This window comes from Diceros bicornis, assembly GCF_020826845.1.
Source record: "Diceros bicornis minor isolate mBicDic1 chromosome 2 unlocalized genomic scaffold, mDicBic1.mat.cur SUPER_2_unloc_6, whole genome shotgun sequence".
Classification (NCBI taxonomy): domain Eukaryota; kingdom Metazoa; phylum Chordata; class Mammalia; order Perissodactyla; family Rhinocerotidae; genus Diceros; species Diceros bicornis.
In genome coordinates, this window is record NW_026690880.1 from 23,551 (window position 1) to 34,485 (window position 10,935).

Consider the following 10,935-nt stretch of genomic DNA (forward strand, 5'->3'; position numbering starts at 1 on the left):
AGGTCTAGATTGAACGAAATACTAATTCTCCCTTCTGCTATGGCTATGTTCCCTCAAGTACAACTTTACTGCTTGTTGTGTTTGTACTTGTGATGCAGACAGACCCTAATGAAGTAAATTGTTTACTGATTTTTTTTTATTGTTTTTGTGTCAATAGATTGTCTGAGGATTAAAAAGTAAGCCCCATTGTTTGTTGGAGAGCCCTACAGGAAGTGGGAAAAGCTTAGTCTTACTTTGTGCTGCTTTAGCGTGGCAACAGTCTCTTCTTCGTGGTAAGTATTTGGTTGATATATTCAGCTTGATTATTGGGACTTGAAAAAAATATAATAAAGTACTTTTTATCCAGAATGATTCATTTAAGGAAATAGCATTAACTAAGAATATACTTTTGGTCTTTCTTTTACTCCTCTCTGCTTGATATTTTAATGAATCTCAATATAAATGAATACTCAAGTGGTTGTGCCTTTATTACATTATTAATCTTTGACTATTATCTTTTTGTAAGTTATGTAAATTGATGATAATTTCTCTATAAATGTCTCTGACAGCATAAGTGTTTCTCTCCTGTCCTAATTTGATGCTACAGATAGGGTGACCAACTTGTCCAGATTTGCCAGGTACTTTCCCAGGTTTAGCCCTGAAAATCTTACAGCCTGGGGGACCTCCCAATCCTGGGAAAATTCGAGTGGTTGCTCACTCTAGCTGCAGAGGATGATTAATGTTTGTTTAATTAGAAATATTATGAATAGAGGTTCTTTCACTTTGAGGGAAGCCAGTGGATGAAAGCTTAAGCGAAAAAGCTGAAGTGCCATTGTCACGTCGTTGTACGTGCCACTCAAAGAGTGTTACAAACGATGGCGAGGACCGAGGAGCTTCACGTCATTTCAACAGTCCAAGTACACCACCTTCTGAAAGAAATGGCAGTTCACCAACTTGTCAAGGTAGGTTATATTTTTGCCTGGGTCTGTTGGTATGTGTAATAGGAACCTTCATTACTGTTGTTATGAGACCTAATTTGATAAATTTGATGAGCATAATTCATTAGGTACCTCCATCTAATTTCTCTGGAATTATTTTTAGATAACACAAGAGTGGTCAGAAATCCTTGGACTACTTTATTCTTGGCTTGGCTTTTAATTGATTTGGACATTTTGCTAGCTTAAATCATTTTTTGAAGCAGGCAAGGCAAAATAAATGATATTCAGAAATTGATGTTATTTGTAGGCAGGATTGTTAATTATAAGTTAGGATTTTAGAAAACATTGATTTGTATTGTAAGACAAAATCTAGTTAGCCTCATTCATTCTTGATAAGTTTGCATGAACTTCTGAAGCCAGTATCCTGCTTGAGGATGAGATATGTTTTAGGTATGATCCTTGAATAGTTCTAATTAGATTTATTTAAGTGAAATATATTAAGAATAACATAAGACTCTTAATTTTTAAAAAATATTTCTCTGGCTTTGACTATATGGAAAAGATTGGTCGTTATTTGCCTAAGCCAGAAACCTAGGAGACATCCTGTACACGTTGCTCTACCTTATTTCTCCGTGCAAATCTCTATCTCCATTGACAACTCCCTGGTCCAAACTACCATCTCTTGTTTAGAGCATGCAATAACTTCTTTTCCTGCTTTCACTCATGCCATTCTTTAACTGATCACTGGCAGGGAGAAAAGAGGTGGCCATGACTGACTTAAGTCTCAACGTATCCACTTCCTAAAATCAAGAATGGAGTCGTCTTCCTCTAAAGCACATGACTATGTGTGGAGGAGGGTGGCTGCTGGAACCCAAGTGTGATTCTGTTAGGAGTGAGGAAGAGAAGATGGAATAGTTACTGGAGAGGTGACCAATAGTGTTGTCTACACTGTTTTGACCCTTAGCCCTTTTGACTTTCTTTCCATTCCTTCAAAGGGTCATGCTTTCTTCTGCCTCAGAGCCTTTGCTTGTGTTAGTGTCTCTTCTGAGGAAAGTTACATCTTCAACTTGTGATCCTCCTCTTCCATTAGGTATCGCTTAAATTTCACTTCCTTGAGGGAGCCATGCTGACATTTCCGTTAGATCAGATTTGGTTTCCCTGTTATTTTGTGTCATCTCACTGTGTTTGTCTCCTTCACAGCACTTGTCTGTGAAGTTTTTATTATCCATGTGTCTGTGTGCATCTTTTATTGATCTCTGCTTCCCCTAGCAGACTGTGTTCTCCATGAGGTCAGGAGCCATGTCAGTTTGCTTACCATTGTAACCCTGGAACCTGGCAGAGTGCTTGGCGTATAGTAGGTGCTAGATAACTATTTGTTGTGTGAATGAATGGAGTTGATTTTGAGCTAATTATAGAAACTCTGGTTTATAATATTTATATACAACCTGTATTTTTTTTAGAAAAGCTTTATTGAAACATACTTGACAAAACAAACTGCATTTATTTAAATGGTACGCTTTGGGGTCCTCGCGTAAGGGCCTGCGCAGGGCCCTCCTGGCGAATCGCGGCGCCCGCTGCCTCGCCGCCCCCTCGCGCGGGGAGGGGCGGGGGCGGGGGGGGGGCGAGCGCGCCTGCGCGCAGGGTGCCTTGTCCCAAGTTCACGTGTCTCGAGGGTGGGACTGCGGGTCTCTGCTTGCAACGGCGGCGCTAGAGCGGAGCGTGGGCTGCGGCGGCCGGAGTCATGGCAGGACAGGCATTTAGAAAGTCTCTTCCCCTCTTTGACCGAGTTTTGGTTGAAAGGAGTGCAGCCAAAACTGTAACCAAAGGAGGCATTATGCTTCCAGAAAAATCTCAAGGAAAAGTATTGCAAGCAACAGTAGTAGCTGTTGGATCGGGCTCTAAAGGAAAGAGTGGAGAGATTCAACCAGTTAGTGTGAAAGTGGGAGATAAAGTTCTTCTCCTAGAGTTGGGAGGCACCAAAGTAGCTCTAGACGACAAGGATTATTTCTTATTTAGAGATGGTGACATTCTTGGAAAATATGTAGACTGAAATGAATTACTATTGAAATGGCATGACGTGAAGCTGCCCATTCCACTGAAGTACTGAAATTTTTCATCATGTAAATAATTTCCATGTCTCTCTTTTATAATAAACTAATGATATCCAAACTAATGACATCCCGTGTCTCTAAAATTTAGTTTCACTGTACTGATATAAACATTTCCAAATAAAAATATATAAATGAAAAAATATAAAATAAAATAAATGGTACGCTTTGATAAGTTATGGCCTCCACCATAAGGTGTACCTCCATGAAACTTTCAGTCAGCGTCAAGATAGTGAACATACCCATTACCTTCAAAAGTTTTCTCATGCACCTTTGTTATCCCTCCTTCCCACCCCTCTGTGACTTTCTCTCCCCAAACAACCACTGATTTGCTTTCTATCACTATAGATTAGTTTGCATTTTCTAGAGTTTATATAAATGGAATCAGACAATTTGTACACCAATTTTGTCTAGCTTCTGTCACTTAACATAATTCTTTTGAAATTCATCCATGTTGTGTGTGTCAACAGTTTGTTCCTTTGTGTTGCTGAGTAAGGTTCTGTTCTATGGATATAGTACAAATTGTTGATCCAGTCACATGTTGATGTATATGTGAGTTGTTTCTAGTTTTGGGCTATTACAAATAAAGCTGCTATGAACATTTGTATGTCAGTCTTTGTTATGGACATGTGCTTTCCTTTTTATGGGCAAATACATAAGAGTAGAATGAGTGGATCACTTATGTTTAACTCTTTAAGAAACTTCCAAACTGTTTCCCAAAGTGTTTATACATTATACCATTTTACATTCCCACCAGCAGTGTCGGAGAGTTCCCATTTCTCTACATCTTTGCTTACACTTGGTATGGTCAGTCTTGTCTGCCATTCTAATAGGCATGTAGTGTGGTATCTCATTGTGGTTTTAATTTGCATTTCCCTGATGACTTATGATGTTTAGCGTCTTTTCATGTGCTTATGAGCCATCTGTATATCTTCTCTGATAAAATGTCTTTTTGAAACTTTTGCCTGTTTTTTTTTCTTATTGTTAAGTTTTGAGAGTTCTTTATATATTTTGAATACAAGTGTTTTTCTATCAAATATAGTTTTAGGTTTTACTGTTAGGTCTAAAATCCATTTCGAGTTATTTTTGGTATATGGTGTGAGGTATGGATCCAAGTTCATTTATTTTGCCTATGGATATCTCATTGTTCAGCACCATTTATTGAAAAGGCTATCCTTTATCCACTGCATTGCCTTTGTTCCTTGGTAAAAAATCCGTTGTCAATATATACACAACTTGCATTTTAGCATCCTTGTGAGTTTGGGCTGTTTAGAATAGTCTCTTGAAGCATCAGATGCGATAAATCAGGGTTGGATTCTTTCTATTTTTAAGCAAATTCTTTAGTAAGATATAAGCTAAATACAGAAAAGCATACAAATCCTAAGTGTATAGCTTGATGAATTTTCACAAAGTAAACACACTCGTGTATCTACCACCTAGATAAAAATAGGACATTACCAACACCCTACAGCCCCTTCTTATGCTCTTTTCTAGTCACTATCCTTTCTCTCCACAGGTATTGGCTATCCTCCCTTCTGTCACCATTGATGAGTTTTGCCTCTTTATAGAAATGGAGTGATATCTGTACTCTTGAGTCTGCGTACTTTTGCTTAACATTGTATTTTGGGGATTCATTTGTGTTGTTGCATATAGTAGTAGTTCTTGTTGTGGTATATTATTTACTTCTATGAACATATCACAGTTTATTAATCCATTCTGCAGTTATTAGACATTTGGATGGTTTCTACATTAGGCTTTTAATGCTTTTATGAAGGTTCTTGTTCATTCTTTTGCAAATAAGTAAGTATTTTCTGTTGGATATATACCTGGGAATGGCATTGCTGGTCATAGTGTATGGATATGTTCAGCTATAGTAGAGACTGCCAACATTTTCCAAAGTGGTTGAACCAGTTTATGCAACCCCTTCCCTACATCCAGTAGTATATGGGAATTACGTTGTTCAGCATTCTTGTTAACACTTGCTATGTCCAGTCTTCTAAAATTTTAGCCATTCTGGTGCATGGATGGTGTTCTCGTGAGTTTGAATTGGTATTTCTCTGGTGACTAATGAGGTTGAGTGTCTTTTTATATGTTTATCGGTCATTTGAATATTCCTTTTAGTGAATTGCCTATTTAGATTGCCCACATTTCTATTGGGTTGTTTCTTACTGATTTCTATGAGTTTCTTTTTTTTTTTAAATATCTTCTGGATATGTCTTGTTTCTTTATAACTTTGTATTTTAAAGACTTAACCCCTCCAATAAGCTTCCTGCAAATGTCCCTGCTATAGAGAACAGGAAGATAAGCCTTTTGGTCTATGCAAATAATATGATTTTTTTTTTTTAATGAATTGGGGTAAATCTCATTTGGCACATGGCAGTTCAGTTTTTCTAAAACTAAATTATTGTTTTTGGTAGACGTTCCCTGGTCTTTAATGGGCCCATGCAAATTTGCCCCTTGATTTATTTGGGACAGGGTTTCTCAAAAGTGGCACTATTAAAATTTGAATGGGATAATTCTTTGTTGTGGCAGCTGTCCTGTGCACTGTGGGATGCTTAGCAGCATCTCCCAGGCCTCAACCCACTAGAGGCCAGTAGTACCTACCCCCCACTTTGTGACAACCAAAAATGTTTCCAGACGTTGCTGAATGTCCCTGGGGTGGGAGGTGGGGGTGTTAAAATTGCCCTGGTCGAGAAACACTGATCTAGATTTGTTTTGTGGGTATTTTACCAGTTTGCCAGGAAATTACAGAGCTCAAAATTACGTGTCATTTCTGAAATCCATATGGAAATACAAAGCACTAAGAATAGCCAAGATATTTTTTAAGCAGCAGGTCAAGGTGAGAAGACTTGATCTATGAGATATCCTGATTTATTATATATAAAGCTATAGTAACTAAAGCACTTTGGTATTAGCACAGTGTTAGACCAGTGGAAAACAGTAGAGAACACAAATCCAGTTCCACGTGTATCCAGAAACTTGATTTCTTTTAATAGAAGTGCTCTTACAGAGCAGAGGGCAAAGGAGGGGCGTTTCTTTAAGTGGTCCTGGGACTATTAGATATCAGTATGGAAAAAATTCAAATTGGAACCCTACTTTACTCCGTACACAAAAATCCATTCCAGGTAGATTAAAGACCTAGGCATGAAAGGCAAAACTATTAAGATGTTAGAATATAGTGGTTTTCAAACGATGTTATTAAGAGTCTTAGAAAAAACATGGCTTGTAGTGGGAAGGGGACAGTGGATCAGGGAAGTTCTAGGTCTTGCGTGCTCTTTTGGAAATTTTAAACGCTATTTCTTAAAAAACTGTAGTCCTCCTCAGAAAAGGCTTGAAAACCCGTGCTATGTGGCATAGATAGCCTTCTGTGTTTGTGCAGACTCAAACTTGTGTTTTTGTTTTGAAAATAGTATTGGACTTGCTTATAGGGCTTTCTCCCCTAGTAGTCTGTAAATCCTTCAAGGCCAGGGACTGGTTTTTTTTCATTGTTTTTCCATGGGGTCTGGAATTGTATGGACTCAATAAAATAAATGCTTGTTAAATGAATTCAAGAACTGGGAGTGGAGGGAATGTATAGAGAAGAGCAGGGAGGAAGGAAGGTACTTTGAAGAACACTCTCATTTACAGAAAGGGAGAAACCAATGTATTGGAATAGTTAAGAACCGTGTTACAGATATTAAAGAAAAAGCAAATGCATTTATTCTGTTGCAAGAATACAGAGTGTTATGTTTGGCTGTATACCTAGAGGTTATGCTTATGGATTTTAGAATCAGACAGCAGGAGTCAGTCATATCTAGGCTCTGCCTCTTACTAGCTAAACAATATTGGGCATGAACTTGACTTCTTTAAAACCTAGTATTCGCACTTATAAAATGGGAATAATATTATTCAGTGATTTAAGAGGTCGTTGATGACCTTGAGATAGAGCTTTCCGGATTGTGGGATTAAAAGCTAGATTATAGGAGCTTGATTCTACTATATTGTTAAGCCTAAAGAACATTGAGAAGCTTAGTAGGAAACAAACATTGAGACACTGTAAAGAACGATTTTTATAGAAATGAAATACATTTTCTTGAGAGAATCTTACAGTTATATTTTTTAAGCCACATTATTGGGAGTGGTCTACAAAAGCATAAAGCTACAATTGGACTTTCCTGTTGAAAGTATATTTCTCAAAATGTTTGCTATATCTTTGTTAAGGTAAACTGAGTGGTAAAGTGCTTTTAAACATGTTGAGCATTTCATGTTTTAAAGTATGCTATGAAATTTTTAGAAATAAATCATACATCTTGATTCCAATATTTTTCTAGAAAAATTTCCTGGAGCAACCCCTGATGGCCTAGCGGTTAAAGTTTGGCACGCTCCGCTTCGGAGTCCCAGGTTCAGTTCCCAGGCACGAACCACACCACTCGTCTCTCATTGACTATGCTGTGGCAGTGGCTCATGTAGAAGAACTAGAAGGATTTACACGTAGAATATAGAACTATGTACTGGGGCTTTGGGAAGGGAGAAAGAAGAGAGGCAGATTGGCAACAGATGTTAGCTCAGGGCAAATCTTTCCAAGCAGGGAAAAAAAAAGAAAAAGAAAAATTGCCTAAGTGTAAGTTATTTATACTCATATTTCATGACTTCTTATATAAGACTCTCCTGAAAAAAACTATACTGGCTGCAAAGCTATCTGCCAATAAACAGGTATCCATATGGAGAGATGAAAATGGTGATTTTCAAGTAGAGAAGAATTCAACCCTTATAAACTACACAGTAGGTAAACAGAATTTGTTGGCAGTGAAATATTCCCGTTAGTTCTAGTAGAACAAGGTAGCCAAGCATCAATCAAGATTTCAGTGGTGCTTGTAGAGAGTAGTTGGGTCATGTCACAGACGTAAATTGTAAATTATTGTAACTTCATTTTATATAGTTACTCATTACAAAGGAGTTTATTATTATACTAGATTATTGAGGCTAACATCATTAAAATGAAACTGCATGGTGCTTTCTTATATAAGAGGAATTTGACAGTAAACTATTTACTTAAGGCATATACTGATAGTATAGCTACTTTGTACTTTTAATTCTTCTGTTGTTTTGATCTAATAATGGCATTTTGGGGGGTCAAAATACCTTTTTTTAGAAACCTTGATACAAACATATGCTGTCTTCAAAATCTTACTTCAAATAAAGCAATAGAGGCAAGTTGGAAGTAAAAGCATGGAATACATAAACAAAATAATAAGGGAGTTATGGTGCCAGTTATCAATGGATTGCCCCTGTGTAACAACATCAGAGTGTTGCCCTCTGTTGTCTGTTCTGCAATAATGGAGCTGCACCCAGTAGACATTTCTCTTTTGCACCTGGCAGGGGTTAAGCTTTTGTCAGAGAAGGTTTAGGACAAAGGGCCTTCCATCCTAATTCCAGGGTGCTTCCATTCTTTTCTTTTTCTTTCTCCTGCAGTACAACCAGCAGTGGCACAATTCAGGGGTGTCTACATGGACTCACCCACAGTGGGTGATCCACAGTGGATTCAGTGGATCCCCTTGGATGGCTTAATAAGGAGAATGAGTGGCACCGCTGCAAGTGGAATCCCAGTGAATCCAGTAGGCATCCCAGCCTCAGCCTACCTGCCCCTGGGAGGGGACAGGGCTTTCCTGTTTGCCGGTCTCAGCCTGCTGTTCCCTACCTGCTGAGCTCTGCCCTGACCAGGGACTGGTACTGGCCTTGGGAAACATGACAATCTTCTCCACCATCCCTGTGCTGCAATCATTCCTTCTCCAACAAGGCCTGAAGGCAGCCTTGGCGAGGGGGTCCTCTCCCAAATTTGTTTCTTTCTTAACTACTCTACTGTAATTCTGGGCTATTCTCTATAGTTCCCTTTAAAGGTTTATGGTTAATTGTTCATTATATAAACTGTCCCTGCTCAATCTATTGGTTGGTTTCCGTGTCCTGATTGAACACTGATTCTTATCATTATATATTATTTTATAGGGTGTTAGTGCTAAGGGGAAAAATGAAAGGGGAACAAGTTGGATAGGGAGTGTCAGGACAAGAGGATAGTTTATATTTTAAATGACATGGTCAATACAGCCTCACCAAGATGACATTTGAACACAGAATTAAAGATAGTGAAGAAGATGAGGCATGAAATCATCATATGGAAGAGGATTCCAAGTGGAAGGAACATAGAGTACAAGTCTACAGGTGGGAGAGTGCCTGGCATGTACCAGGAGCATAATGGAGGCAGAGGGACTGGAGCAAATGGTACAGGGGATGACTGGCCAAAGGTGATGTCAGAGAGAGTGTGGGACCAACTGTATTGGGCTTGAGGTCCATCATAAGGACTTGAAGTTTCCCCCTGAGAGAAATGGAGAGCCCCTTGAGAGATTTCACAATGTCAGGGTGTGACATCTGGTTTTAAAGGGTCACTCCAATTGGTGCATTGAGGATAGATGGCGGGTCAAATATAGAGGCAGAGAAACCAGTTAGAAGGATAGAGCGATAATCCAGGCCAGAACAATGGTGCAATGTGGTCCACCCAGCCATCAGGGAGTAACAGGGTGTGGACTTACATACCCACCGCAAGCAAAGAAAAAACTAGTCCAAATACCTGATATGATTATTTCGCTAATGATCAGTCTACATATGCAGTGGGTGAAAGTCCACAAGGCCAGAGAAAAGCAACCTTCATGTAAAGAAAAATTCTAAGGAACTGTAAGTCAAACCACCTGCAACAACCACAGATTCTAGAATTATTTGAGATGCCAAGACAATGAGGAGGGAATAATCTTTTCAACAAGTAGTGCTGGGACAGGTGGATATCCACATGTGAAAGAATAAAGGTGAACCCCTACCTCACACCATATACAAAAATGTTACATCTTCTTACCATCAAAGATGTAAATGTAAGACCTAAAACTATAAAACTCTTGGAAGAAAACATGGCCCTGGATTAGGCAATGTTTTTGTAATTGTGGCACCCAACACATAAGCAACCAAAGGGAAAACAGATCAATTAAACTTCATGAAAAGTAAAACTTGAGTGCGTTGAAAGACACGATCAAGAAAGCGAAAAGACGACTCACAGAAGGGGAGAATGTGTTTACAGATCTTTACATATCTGATAAAGGTCTACTATTGAGAATATATAATACATTCTCCCCTCTCAACAATAAAATACAAATAGCACAATGAAAAATGGGCAATGCGTTTGGATAGGCATTTCTCCACAAGAGATACATGCCTGCCTGGTGCTGTGCTGTCCCTGCCTGAGGCTGCAGTTCCTGTGTTGGCCATCAGGTGGCAGCCTCCTGTGTCAGTGGTGCCCACTGAGCTTTGCTGGAGCAATTTGGGGAGAGGAGGATTCATGCAGAAGTCATGCTGACCCTCCGCCTGCCTCAGGACCCACTTGCACTTCCTATTACTAGTGTTCCTCTTCACCGACTGAGTGGAGCAAAAGCAGGAAGGAGGGATCCAAGATGCCCCTATTTGTTCATTCGGCAGCTATGTGCCAAGCCATCACCCTGGGCTGGGAGCCCTGGTGGGCCCAAGGGTGGTGCTGAAATCTACCCAGTGGTCCCTGCCCACCAGGAGCTCAGTCTGGAGGCAGATGGACAAAAGCACAAAATCAGAGACACGTGAAAGAGAAGAGCATGAACTGGAATGAAAATAAAGAGTGTCCTGCAGGGAGGGCTGGGGTCTCACTGGGTAGGAGGGTCTGAAAGGCCTGACTGAGGTGACATTTGCTGTGACCAGAATGAGATGAGGACCCAGCGCTGCACTCACCTGTGATCAGCGTGCCAGGGAGAAGGCACTGCTGGTGTGGAGACACCCAGGCAGAAGTGAGTTTGGCCAGAGGAGGTTAGAGAGGTGGGCACTGTGGCTGCAGAGAACCTGGAGGGGAGAGGAGGGAGAAGGGC